The sequence below is a fragment of the Arachis stenosperma genome, chromosome 3 (assembly GCF_014773155.1).
Source record: "Arachis stenosperma cultivar V10309 chromosome 3, arast.V10309.gnm1.PFL2, whole genome shotgun sequence".
In the NCBI taxonomy this organism is placed as follows: Eukaryota; Viridiplantae; Streptophyta; class Magnoliopsida; order Fabales; family Fabaceae; genus Arachis; species Arachis stenosperma.
Window position 1 is genome coordinate 127,542,153 of NC_080379.1, and position 12,643 is coordinate 127,554,795.

The following is a 12,643-nucleotide window of genomic DNA, read 5'->3' on the forward strand; positions in this document are numbered from 1 at the left end:
CACAACCACAGAAAAAGAGCTACTTGCAGTGGTTTACGCCATTGACAAATTCAGATCCTACTTAGTAGGATCAAAAGTGATTGTGTACACTGATCATGCTGCTCTTAAATATCTACTCACAAAGCAAGATTCAAAACCCAGACTCATCAGATGGGTGCTGCTTCTGCAAGAGTTTGATATAGAAATAAGAGACAGAAAAGGGACAGAAAATCAAGTAGCAGATCACCTGTCCCGAATAGAACCATTGGAAGGGGCGTCCCTCCCTCTCACTGAAATTTCTGAAACCTTTCCGGATGAGCAATTACTAGCCGTCCAGGAAGTGCCATGGTTTGCAGACATTGCAAACTACAAGGCAGTGAGATTCATACCCAAGGAGTACAGTAAGGTGCAATCAAAGAAATTAATCACAGATGCAAAATACTATCTCTGGGATGAACCATATCTCTTTAAGAGATGTGCAGACAGAGTAATCCGTAGATGTGTGCCTAAAGAAGAAGCACAGAAGATCCTTTGGCATTGCCATGGATCACAGTATGGAGGACATTTTGGAAGTGAACGAACAGCCACAAGAGTCCTCCAGAGTGGCTTCTACTGGCCTACTCTCTATAAAGATTCCCGAGCATTTGTGCTTAACTGTGATAGTTGCCAGAGATCAGGCAACCTGCCCCACAGTTATGCTATGCCTCAACAAGGAATCTTGGAAATTGAGTTGTTCGATGTATGGGGTATTGACTTCATGGGACCTTTCCCACCATCATACTCAAACACCTATATTCTGGTGGCAGTGGATTATGTATCCAAATGGGTGGAGGCTATTGCAACACCCACTAATGACACTAAAACAGTGTTAAAATTCCTCCAGAAACATATCTTCAGCAGATTTGGTATCCCCAGAGTGTTAATCAGTGATGGGGGTACTCATTTCTGTAATAAGCAGCTCTACTCTGCTCTAGTCCGTTATGGAGTCAACCACAGGGTGGCTACTCCATATCACCCACAGACTAATGGGCAGGCAGAAGTCTCAAATAGAGAACTTAAAAGAATCCTGGAACGGACTGTAATTAACCGCAGAAAGGATTGGGCAAGAAGCTTGGATGATGCTCTGTGGGCATACAGAACAGCATTTAAGACCCCTATAGGGACCTCTCCATACCAGCTTGTGTATGGAAAGGCGTGTCACTTGCCAGTGGAACTGGAACACAAGGCCTACTGGGCAACCAGATTCCTGAACCTTGATGCCAAATTAGCTGGAGAAAACGATTGCTCCAGTTAAATGAGCTAGAAGAGTTTAGACTCAATGCTTTTGAAAATGCAAAAATTTACAAGGAAAAAGCAAAAAAATGGCATGATAAGAAATTGTCATCCAGAGTCTTTAAACCAGGGCAGAAAGTTCTGCTATTTAACTCTAGGCTCAAATTATTCCCCGGGAAATTAAAATCCCGGTGGAGAGGTCCATATGTAATTACAAGTGTATCACCATATGGCTACATAGAGCTTCAAGATAATGACTCTAACAAAAAGTTCATTGTCAATGGACAAAGAGTTAAACATTATCTTGAAGGCAATTTTGAGCAAGAATGCTCAAGACTGAGACTTAATTGAAGAATCAGTGATAGTCCAGCTAATGACATTAAAGAAGCGCTTGCTGGGAGGCAACCCAGCCATATACAAAGTTTAATTACTAATTAAATAAATTTTCTTTCTTTACAGGTTTAGGTCTAAGTATCTTCAAAGGTGAAACACAAATTAACTGAAGTCCCAAGAGTTACAGAGAAATTTGGAAGTTCACTGGCATGAAAAAGCCAGTAAGAAACATTTTGGCGTTAAACGCCCAAAAGAAGCACCCACTGGGCGTTTAACGCCAGTAAGGGTAGCCTTCTGGGCGTTAAACGCCAGAAAGGAGCATCTTCTGGGCGTTAAACGCCAGAAGATGCACCTTCTGGGCGTTTAACGCCAATCTGCTAGCATTCTGGGCGTTTAGAAAAACGCCCAGTAAAGAAGGATTTCCTGGCGTTCAACGCCAGAAAGAAGCATCACATGGGCGTTGAACGCCCAGGAGAAGCATCACATGGGCGTTAAACGCCCAAACCATGCACCATGTGGGCGTTTAACGCCAGGATGGTGGGGAGGAGGTAAAATTCGTTTTTCTTTAAAATTTTTCTAAATTTTTAAGTTTCAATTCATGATTTCTTGCATAAACATGTTTCAAAATATCATCCTTCAAAATCAAATTGGTTTTCTAAGAACCCTAATTTCTAAAATCCCTTTTTCAAAAATATCAAATGTATCTTAATTTATAAACACAAATCTTTTTTTCAATCCAATTCTTTTTTTCAAATATTTTTAATATCTTTTTCAACTCATCTTATCTTTTTATGAAAATACCTCTCCTTCTACTCCTCTCCTTTCCTTTCTTTTGCTTGAGGACAAGCAAACCTCTAAGTTTGGTGTGATTTGCCATGATCACTGAGCTAAAACTCATTAAGATCATGGCACCTAAGAGAACAGGAAGAGCAAGGATGTGAACTTAAGGGAGCTGAAGCATCAGAAATTAATTCTTGAAGGCATCCCACAGACTAAAGGAACATCCACTTCCCAAAATACAGGTTGTTAAGTTCTAATTCCAGCTTTAACTCTGTGATAGTATTATTATAGGATTTTACCTTAGAAGTTATATAGTAGTAGTAGTAATTAGTATGTCTATTTTGAATTTATTTCCAATTAAGCTATAATTTATTTTTCTCATCATCATCAGGCATGAATAAAGTAGTATAAATTTTTTTTAGAATAAAGAAGTAATCTATATTTATGAGTTCTTAGTAATAAAGACTATAATTAATTATATGTGGTGGCAATACTTTTTGTTCTCTGAATGAATGCTTGAACAGTGCATAAATTGTATTTTGAATTTGATGAATATTGGCTCCTGAAAGGATGAGGAACACGAAAAATATTATTGATGATCTGAAAAATCATGAAATTGATTCTTGAAGCAAGAAAAAGCAGTCAAAAAAAAAATATATATATATATATATAATTACAATCAAAAGGAATAAAAGCCAAGCAGCCCTTAAAACCAAAAGGCAAGGGTAAAAAGGATCCAAGGCTTTGAGCATCTATGGATAGGAGGGCCCAAGGAAATAAAATCCAGGCCTAAGCGGCTAAATCAAGCTGTCCCTAACCATGTGCTTGTGTCATGAAGGTCCAAGTGAAAAGCTTGAGACTGAGTGGTTAAAGTCGTGATCCAAAGCAAAAGAGTGTGCTTAAGAGCTCTGGACACCACTGACTGGGGACTCTAGCAAAGCTGAGTCACAATCTGAAAAGGTTCACCCAGTTATGTGTCTGTGGCATTTATGTATCCGGTGGTAATACTGGAAAACAAAGTGCTTAGGGCCACAGCCAAGACTCATAAAATAACTGTGTTCAAGAATCAACATACTACACTAGGAGAGTCAATAATACTATCTGAATTCTGAGTTCCTAAGGATGCCAATTATTCTGAAAATTTAAAGATACAGGGGGATGCCAAAACTGTTCAGAGACAAAAAGCTACAAGCCCCGCTCATCTAATAAATTTGAACTTCATCTAAAACTCTGAAATATATACTACTTCTTTATTTCTGTTAAAACCTATTTTATTTATCTAGTTGCTTGAGGACAAGCAACAGTTTAAGTTTGGTGTTGTGATGAGCGGATATTTTGTACGCTTTTTGGGGGTAATTTCATGTAGATTTTAGCATGTTTCAGTTAGTTTTTAGTAAAATAATATTAGTTTTAGGCAAAAATCATATTTCTGGACTTTACTATGAGTTTGTGTGTTTTTCTGTGATTTCAGGTATTTTCTGGCTGAAATTGAGGGAGCTGAGCAAAAATCTGACTTAGGCTGAAAAAGGACTGCTGATGCTGTTGGATCCTGACCTCCCTGCACTCGAAATGGATTTTCTGGAGCTACAGGAGTCCAATTGGCGCGCTCTCAACGGCGTTGGAAAGTAGACATCCAGGGCTTTCCAGCAATATATAATAGTCCATACTTTGCGCAAGGATAGACGACGTAACTTGGCGTTGAACGCCAAGTACATGCTGCTGTCTGGAGTTAAACGCCAGAAAAACGTCATGATCCGGAGTTGAACGCCCAAAACACGTCAAAACCTGGAGTTTGACGCCAAGAAAGGCCTTTACACGTGAAAAGCTTTAGTCTCAGCCCCAGCACACACCAAGTGGGCCCCAGAAGTGGATTTCTGCACCAATTATCTTAGTTTATTCATTTTCTGTAAACCTAGGTTACTAGTTTACTATTTAAACAACTTTTACAGACTCATCTTGTACTCATGACATTTTCAGATCTGAATTACATACTTTGTGATGGCATGAGTCTCTAAACTCCATTGTTGGGGGTGAGGAGCTCTGCAGCGTCTCGATGATTTAATACAATTCCTCTGTTTTCCATTCAAACACGCTTGTTCTTATCTAAGATGTTTATTCGCGCTTAACTGTGGAGAAGGTGATGATCCGTGACACTCATCACCTTCCTCAACCCATGAACGTGTGCCTGACAACCACCTCCGTTCTACATCAGATTGAATGAATATCTCTTAGATTCCCCAACAGAATCTTCGTGGTATAAGCCGGATTGATGGCGGTATTCATGAGAATCCGGAAAGTCTAAACCTTGTCTGTGGTATTCCGAGTAGGATTCCGGGATTGAATGACTGTGACGTGCTTCAAACTTTAACCTGCTGGGCGTTAGTGACAAACGCAAAAGAGGGATTCTATTCCAGTAGGAGCGGGAACCAACCGGTGATTGGCCGTACTGTGACAGAGTGCGTGCATTAGCTTTCACTGCGAGGATGGGAAGTAGCCACTGACAACGGTGACACCCTACAAAGAGCTTGCCATGGAAGGAACCTGCGTGTGAGAAGAGGATTTCAAGGAAGAGTTGAAGTCAGAGGACAAAGCATCTCCAAAACTCCAACATATTCTCCATTACTGCACAACAAGTAACGCTAGTACTCTTTATTATTCCAATATATTCCATAATCCTTTATAAACAAATAACTCTGTTGTTCAAGTAGCCCAAACAATTTTCTTGAAATCCTGACTAAGACAAATAAAATAAACATCGATTGCTTCAAACCAATAATCTCTGTGGATTCGACCCTTACTCACGTAAGGTATTACTTGGACGACCCAGTACACTTGCTGGTTAGTTGAACGGAGTTGTGAATTCAACCAGTGCCATAATAAGGATTTTGAATGAACAAGAGACACATAGTTTTGTGTACATGCCAAAGAGCCAATATTGTTAGATACAATTTCGTCCACCAGCTACTTATTGAGGCTTGGCTGTGGCCCAAAGCACTCTGTCTTCCAGTATTACCACCGGATACATACATGCCACAGACACATAATTGGGTGAACCTTTTCAGATTGTGACTCAGCTTTGCTAGAGTCCCCAACAAGAGGTGTCCAGGGTTCTTAAGCACACTCTTTTTGCCTTGGATCACAACTTTATTTCTTTCTTTTTCTTTCTTTTTTTTTTTTTTCGCCTCTTCTTTTTTTTCTTTTTTTTTTTGTATTCACTGCTTTTTCTTGCTTCAAGAATCATTTTTTTATGATTTTTCAGATCCTCAGTAACATGTCTCCTTTTTCATCATTCTTTCAAGAGCCAACATTCATGAACCACAAATTCAAAAGACATATGCACTGTTCAAGCATACATTCAGAGAACAAAAGTGTTGCCACCACATCAAGATAATTAAACTGTTATAAAATTCAAAATTCATGCAATTCTTTTCTTTTTCAATTAAGAACAATCTCTAAGAAAGGTGATGGATTCATAGGACATTCATAACTTTAAGGCATAGACACTAAGACACTAATGATCATAAGACACAAACATGGATAATATAAAGCACTAAAATTCGAAAAACAGAAAATTAAAGAACAAGGAGATTAAAGAACGGGTCCACCTTAGTGATGGCGGCTTGTTCTTCCTCTTGAAGGTCTTATGGAGTGCTTGAGCTCCTCAATGTCTCTTCCTTGTCTTTGTTGCTCCTCTCTCATGATTCTTTGATCTTCTCTAATTTCATGGAGGAGGATGGAATGCTCTTGGTGCTCCACCCTTAATTGTCCCATGTTGGAACTCAATTCTCCTAGGGAGGTGTTCAGTTGCTCCCAATAGTTTTGTGGAGGAAAGTGCATCCCTTGAGGTATCTCAGGGATCTCATGATGAGAGGGGTCTCTTGTTTGCTCCATCCTTTCTTGGTGATGGACTTGTCCTCATCAATGGGGATATCTCCTTCTATGTCAACTCCAACTGAATAACAGAGGTGACAAATGAGATGAGGAAAGGCTAGCCTTGCCAAGGTGGAAGACTTGTCCGCCACTTTATAGAGTTCTTGGGCTATAACCTCATGAACTTCCACTTCTTCTCCAATCATGATGCTATGAATCATGATGGCCCGGTCTAGAGTAACTTCGGACCGGTTGCTAGTGGGAATGATTGAGCGTTGGATAAACTCCAACCATCCTCTAGCCATGGGCTTGAGGTCATGCCTTCTCAATTGAACCGGCTTGCCTCTTGAATCTCTCTTCCATTGTGCGCCCTCTTCACATATGACTGTGAGGACTTGGTCCAACCTTTGATCAAAGTTGACCCTTCTAGTGTAAGGATGTTCATCTCCTTGCATCATGGGCAAGTTGAATGCTAACCTTACATTTTCCGGACTAAAATCCAAGTATTTCCCCCGAACCATAGTAAGATAATTCTTTGGATCCGGGTTCACACTTTGATCATGGTTCTTGGTGATCCATGCATTGGCATAGAACTCTTGAACCATCAAGATTCCGACTTGTTGAATGGGGTTGGTAAGCACTTCCCAACCTCTTCTTCGGATCTCATGGCGGATCTCCGGATATTCACCCTTTTTGAGTGAAAAGGGGACCTCGGGGATCACCTTCTTCAAGGCCACAACTTCATAGAAGTGGTCTTGATGCACCCTTGAGATGAATCTATCCATCTCCCATGACTCGGAGGTGGAAGCTTTTGCCTTCCCTTTCCTCTTTCTAGAGGTTTCTCCGGCCTTGGATGCCATAAATGGTTATGGAAAAACGAAAAAAGCAACGCTTTTACCACACCAAACTTTAAAGGTTTGCTCGTCCTCGAGCAAAAGAAGAAAGAAGAGAGTAGAAGAAGAAGAAATGAGGAAGAAGGAGATGGCTTATGTATTCGGCCAAGGAGGGGGGAAGTGGTGTTTAGGTTGTGTGAAAAGGAAGGAGTGAAGAAGGGTATTTATAGGAGAGAGGGGAGATGGGGTTCGGCCATATTGGGTGGGTTTGGGAGAGAAAGTGGTTTGAATTTGAAGGGTGAGGTTGGTGGGGTTTTATGAAGGTTGGATGTGAGTGGTGAAGAGAAAGATGGGATTTGATAGGTGAAGGGGTTTTGGGGAAGAGGTAATGAGGTGATTGGTGAATGGGTGAAGAAGAGAGAGAGAGTGGTGGGGTTGGTGGGGATCCTGTGGGGTCCACAGATCCTGTGGTGTCAAGGAAAAGTCATCCCTGCACCAAATGGCATCAAAAATCACGTTTTGAGCCATTTCTGGCGTTTAACGCCAGGTTCTTGCCCTTTTCTGGCGTTTAACGCCAGTCTGGTGCCCCTTTCTGGCGTTAAACGCCCAGAATGGTGCCAGACTGGGCGTTAAACGCCCAACTGCTAGACTCACTGGCGTTTTAGACGCCAGTGAATTCTTCCTCCAGGGTGTGCTGTTTTTCTTCCTGTTTTTCATTTTGTTTTTGCTTTTTCAATGGATTTTGTGACTTCTTATGATCATCAACCTACAAAAAAAACATAAAATAACAAAAGAAAATATATAAGATATAATCATTGGGTTGCCTCCCAACAAGCGCTTCTTTAATGTCAGTAGCTTGACAGAGGGCTCTCATGGAGCCTCACAGATACTCAGAGCAATGTTGGAACCTCCCAACACCAAACTTAGAGTTTGAATGTGGGGGTTCAACACCAAACTTAGAGTTTGGTTGTGGCCTCCCAATACCAAACTTAGAGTTTGACTGTGGGGGCTCTGTTTGACTCTTAATTGAGAGAAGTTCTTCATGCTTCTTCTCCATGAAGACAGAGGGATATCCTTGAGCCTTAAACACATAGGATTTTTCATTTACTTGAATGATCAGTTCACCTCCATCAACATCAATCACAGCCTTTGCTGTGGCTAGGAAAGGTCTGCCAAGGATGATGGATTCATCCATGCACTTCCCAGTCTCTAGGACTATGAAATCAGTAGGGATGTAATGGTCTTCAACTTTTACCAGAACATTCTCTACAAGTCCATGAGCTTGTTTTCTTGAGTTGTCTGCCATCTCTAGTGAGATTCTTGCAGCCTGTACCTCAAAGATCCCTAGCTTCTCCATTACAGAGAGAGGCATGAGGTTCACACTTGACCCTAAGTCACACAGGGCCTTCTTGAAGGTCATGGTGCCTATGGTAAAAGGTATGGAAAACTTCCCAGGATCTTGTCTCTTTTGAGGTAATTTCTGCCTAGACAAGTCATCCAGTTCTTTGGTGAGCAAAGGAGGTTCAGTCTCCCAAGTCTCATTTCCAAATAACTTGTCATTTAGCTTCATGATTGCTCCAAGGTATTTAGCAACTTGCTCTTCAGTGACATACTCATCCTCTTCAGAAGAGGAATACTCATCAGAGCTCATGAAAGGCAGAAGTAAGTCCAATGGAATCTCTATAGTCTCATTTTGAGCCTCAGATTCCCATAGTTCCTCATTGGGGAACGCATTGCAGGTCAGTGCACGCCCATTGAGGCCTTCCTCAGTGGCGTCCACTTCCTCTCCCTCCTCTCCAAATTCGGCCATGTTGATGGCCTTGCACTCTCCTTTTGGATTTTCTTCTGTATTACTTGGGAGAGTACTAGGAGGGAGTTCAGTAACTTTCTTGCTCAGCTGTCCCACTTGTGCTTCCAAATTCCTATTGGAAGACCTTGTTTCAGTCATGAAACTTTGAGTGGTTTTGATTAGATCAGAAACCATGGTTGCTAAGTCAGAGGGGTTCTGCTTAGAGTTCTCTGTCTGTTGCTGAGAAGATGATGGAAAAGGCTTGCTATTGCTAAACCTGTTTCTTCCACCATTATTGTTGTTGAAACCTTGTTGAGGTCTCTCTTGATTCTTCCATGAGAAATTTGGGTGATTTCTCCATGAAGAATTATAGGTGTTTCCATAGGGTTCTCCTAGGTAATTCACCTCTTTCATTGAAGGGTTCTCAGGATCATAAGCTTCTTCTTCAGATGAAGCATCCTTAGTACTGCTTGGTGCATTTTGCATTCCAGACAGACTTTGAGAAATCAAATTGACTTGTTGAGTCAATATCTTATTCTGAGCCAAAATGGCGTTCAGAGTGTCAATCTCAATAACTCCTTTCTTCTGACTTGTCCCATTGTTCACAGGATTCCTTTCAGACGTGTACATGAATTGGTTATTTGCAACCATTTCAATGAGCTCTTGAGCTTCTGTTGGCGTCTTCTTCAGATGAAGAGATCCTCCAGCAGAGCTATCCAAAGACATCTTGGATAGTTCAGAGAGACCATCATAGAAAATATCTATGATGCTCCATTCAGAAAGCATGTCTGAGGGACATTTTCTGATTAATTGTTTGTATCTTTCCCAAGCTTCATAGAGGGATTCTCCATCCTTCTGTCTGAAGGTTTGGACTTCCACTCTAAGCTTACTCCATTTCTGAGGTGGAAAGAACTTTGCCAAGAAGGCATTGACTAGCTTTTCCCAAGAGTCCAGGCTATCTTTAGGTTGTGAGTCCAACCATATTCTAGCTCTGTCTCTTACAGCAAAAGGGAATAGCATCAGTCTGTAGACCTCAGGGTCAACCCCATTAGTCTTGACTGTGTCACAGATTTGCAAGAACTCAGCTAAAAACTGATGAGGATCTTCCATTGGAAGTCCATGGAACTTGCAATTCTGTTGCATTAGAGAAACTAACTGAGGCTTAAGCTCAAAGTTGTTTGCTCCAATGGCAGGGATAGAGATGCTTCTCCCATAGAAGTCGGGAGTAGGTGCAGTAAAGTCACCCAGCACCTTCCTTGCATTGTTGGCATTGTTGTTGTTTCGGCTGCCATGGGTTCTTCTTTGAAGAATTCGGTCAGGTCCTCAACAGAGAGTTGTGCCTTAGCTTCTCTTAGCTTTCGCTTCAAGGTCCTTTCAGGTTCAGGGTCAGCTTCAACAAGAATGCCTTTGTCTTTGTTCCTGCTCATATGAAGGAGAAGAGAACAAGAAACTGTGGAATCCTCTATGTCACAGTATAGAGATTCCTTGAGGTGTCAGAGGAAAAGAAAAATAGAAGAAAGAAGAAGGAGAAGAATTCGAACTTAATTAGATGGAGTTCGAATTGTGCATTAAGAAGGAGTAGTACTCCATAAATAGAAGGATGTGGGAAGAGAGGAAGAAGATTTTCGAAAATTCAATTAAAAAGATTTTGAAAACATTTTGAAAAATTGATTGATAATTTTCGAAAACTCAAAGTGGAAAAGAAATCAAGTGATTTTTGAAAAAGATTTTGAAATTAGAAATTAAAAAGGTTTGATTGAAAACTATTTTGAAAAAGATGTGATTAAAAAGATATGATTGGTTTTAAAAAGATGTGATTGAGAAGATATGATTTGAAAAACATTTTAAAAAGATTTGATTTTAAAATTAATGACTTGCCTAACAAGAAAAGATATGATTCAAAAATTAAACCTTCCTCAACAGAAAAGGCAACATACTTGAAATTTTGAATCAAATCATTAATTGTTAGCAAGTATCTTTGAAAAAGGAAAGAAATTGATTTTGAAAACATTTGATTGAAAAGATATGATTTGAAAAAGATTTGATTTTGAAAAACTTTGAAAACTTGAAAAAAATTTGATTTGAAAAACAAAATCTTCCCCCTTGTGCCATCCTGGCGTTAAACGCCCAGAATGGTATCCATTCTGGCGTTTAACGCCCAAAATGCTACCTCTTTGGGCGTTAAACGCCCAACCAGGTACCCTGGCTGGCGTTTAAACGCCAGTCTGTCCTTCTTCACTGGGCGTTTTGAACGCCCAGCTTTTTCTGTATAATTCCTCTGCAGTATGTTCTGAATCTTCAATTCTTTGTATTATTGACTTGAAAAGACACACAAAAAAAATATTTTTGGATTTTTAATAATGAGGAATAATCAAATAACAATGCATGCAAGACACCAAACTTAGCAGTTTGTATACTATTGACACTAACAAAATAAGAATGCATATGAGAAACAACAAAACACTCAAGTCAATAGAATTCAAAGATCAAAACAAGTAAATCATCAAGAACAACTTGAAGATTAATGAAGACACATGCATAAATTCGAAAAATGCAAGAAGAACAGAAACATGCAATTGACACCAAACTTAAAATGAGACACTAGACTTAAACAAGAAATATTTTTGGTTTTTATGATTTTCTAATTTTTTTTGTGCTTTTTTTCGAAAATTAAGTGGAAAAGAAAATAAAGGTTTCAGAATTCTCAATTTGAATTTCCAGGAATCATTGCAATGCTAGTCTAAGACTCCGGTCCAGGAATTAGACATGGCTTCACAGCCAGCCAAGCTTCCAAAGAAAGCTTCGGTCCAAAACACTAGACATGGCCAATGGCCAGCCAAGCCTTAGCAGATCATTGTTCCAATAGCAAGATTGATAGAGATCAACAAGCTATTGTGATGATTAGTTGAAACCTCGGTCCAATAAGATTAGACATGGCTTCTCAGCCAGCCAGATTTCAACAGATCATCATGAAACACTAGAATTCATTCTTAAGAACTCTGAAGAAAAAATACCTAATCTAAGCAACAAGATGAACCGTCAGTTGTCCATACACAAACAATCCCCGGCAACGGCGCCAAAAACTTGGTGCACGAAATTGTGATCAATACTTTTTAATACACAAAACAATCCCCGGTAATGGCTCCAAAGACTTGGTGCTCAATACCATGGCATAAACACAACTTCGCACAACTAACCAGCAAGTGCACTGGGTCGTCCAAGTAATAAACCTTACGCGAGTAAGGGTCGTTCCCACGGAGATTGTTGCTATGAAGCAAGCTATGGTCACCTTGTAAATCTCAGTCAGGCAGACTCAATTGGGTATAGTGATAAACGAATAAAGCATAAAGATAAAGATAGAGATACTTATGTATATCATTGGTGAGAGCTTCAGATAAGCGTATGAAGATGCCTTCCCTTCCGTCTCTCTGCTTTCCTACAGTCTTCATCCAATCCTTCTTACTCCTTTCCATGGCAAGCTCATGTAGGGTTTCACCGTTGTCAGTGGCTACCTCCCATCCTCTCAGTGAAAATGTTCCCATGCTCTGTCACAGCATATGGCTAATCAGCTGTCGGTTCTCGGTCAGGCCGGAATAAAATCCATCGATCCTTTTGCGTCTGTCACTAACGCCCCGCCTGCTAGGAGTTTGAAGCACGTCACAGTCATTCAATCATTGAATCCTACTCAGAATACCACAGACAAGGTTAGACCTTCCGGATTCTCTTGAATGCCGCCATCAGTTCTCACCTATACCACGAAGACTCTGATCTCACGGAATGGCTGGCT

At 40.4% G+C, this 12,643-nt stretch overlaps 1 non-coding gene across 1 annotated transcript; it reads left to right on the forward strand.

Annotated features, from left to right (window-relative positions):
* Window positions 1-9,636: 9,636 nt before the first annotated feature.
* LOC130971300 (small nucleolar RNA R71) lies at window positions 9,637-9,744 on the forward strand. The gene has a single exon (XR_009082526.1). It is a non-coding gene; the product is annotated as a small nucleolar RNA R71 (small nucleolar RNA).
* Window positions 9,745-12,643: the final 2,899 nt, after the last annotated feature.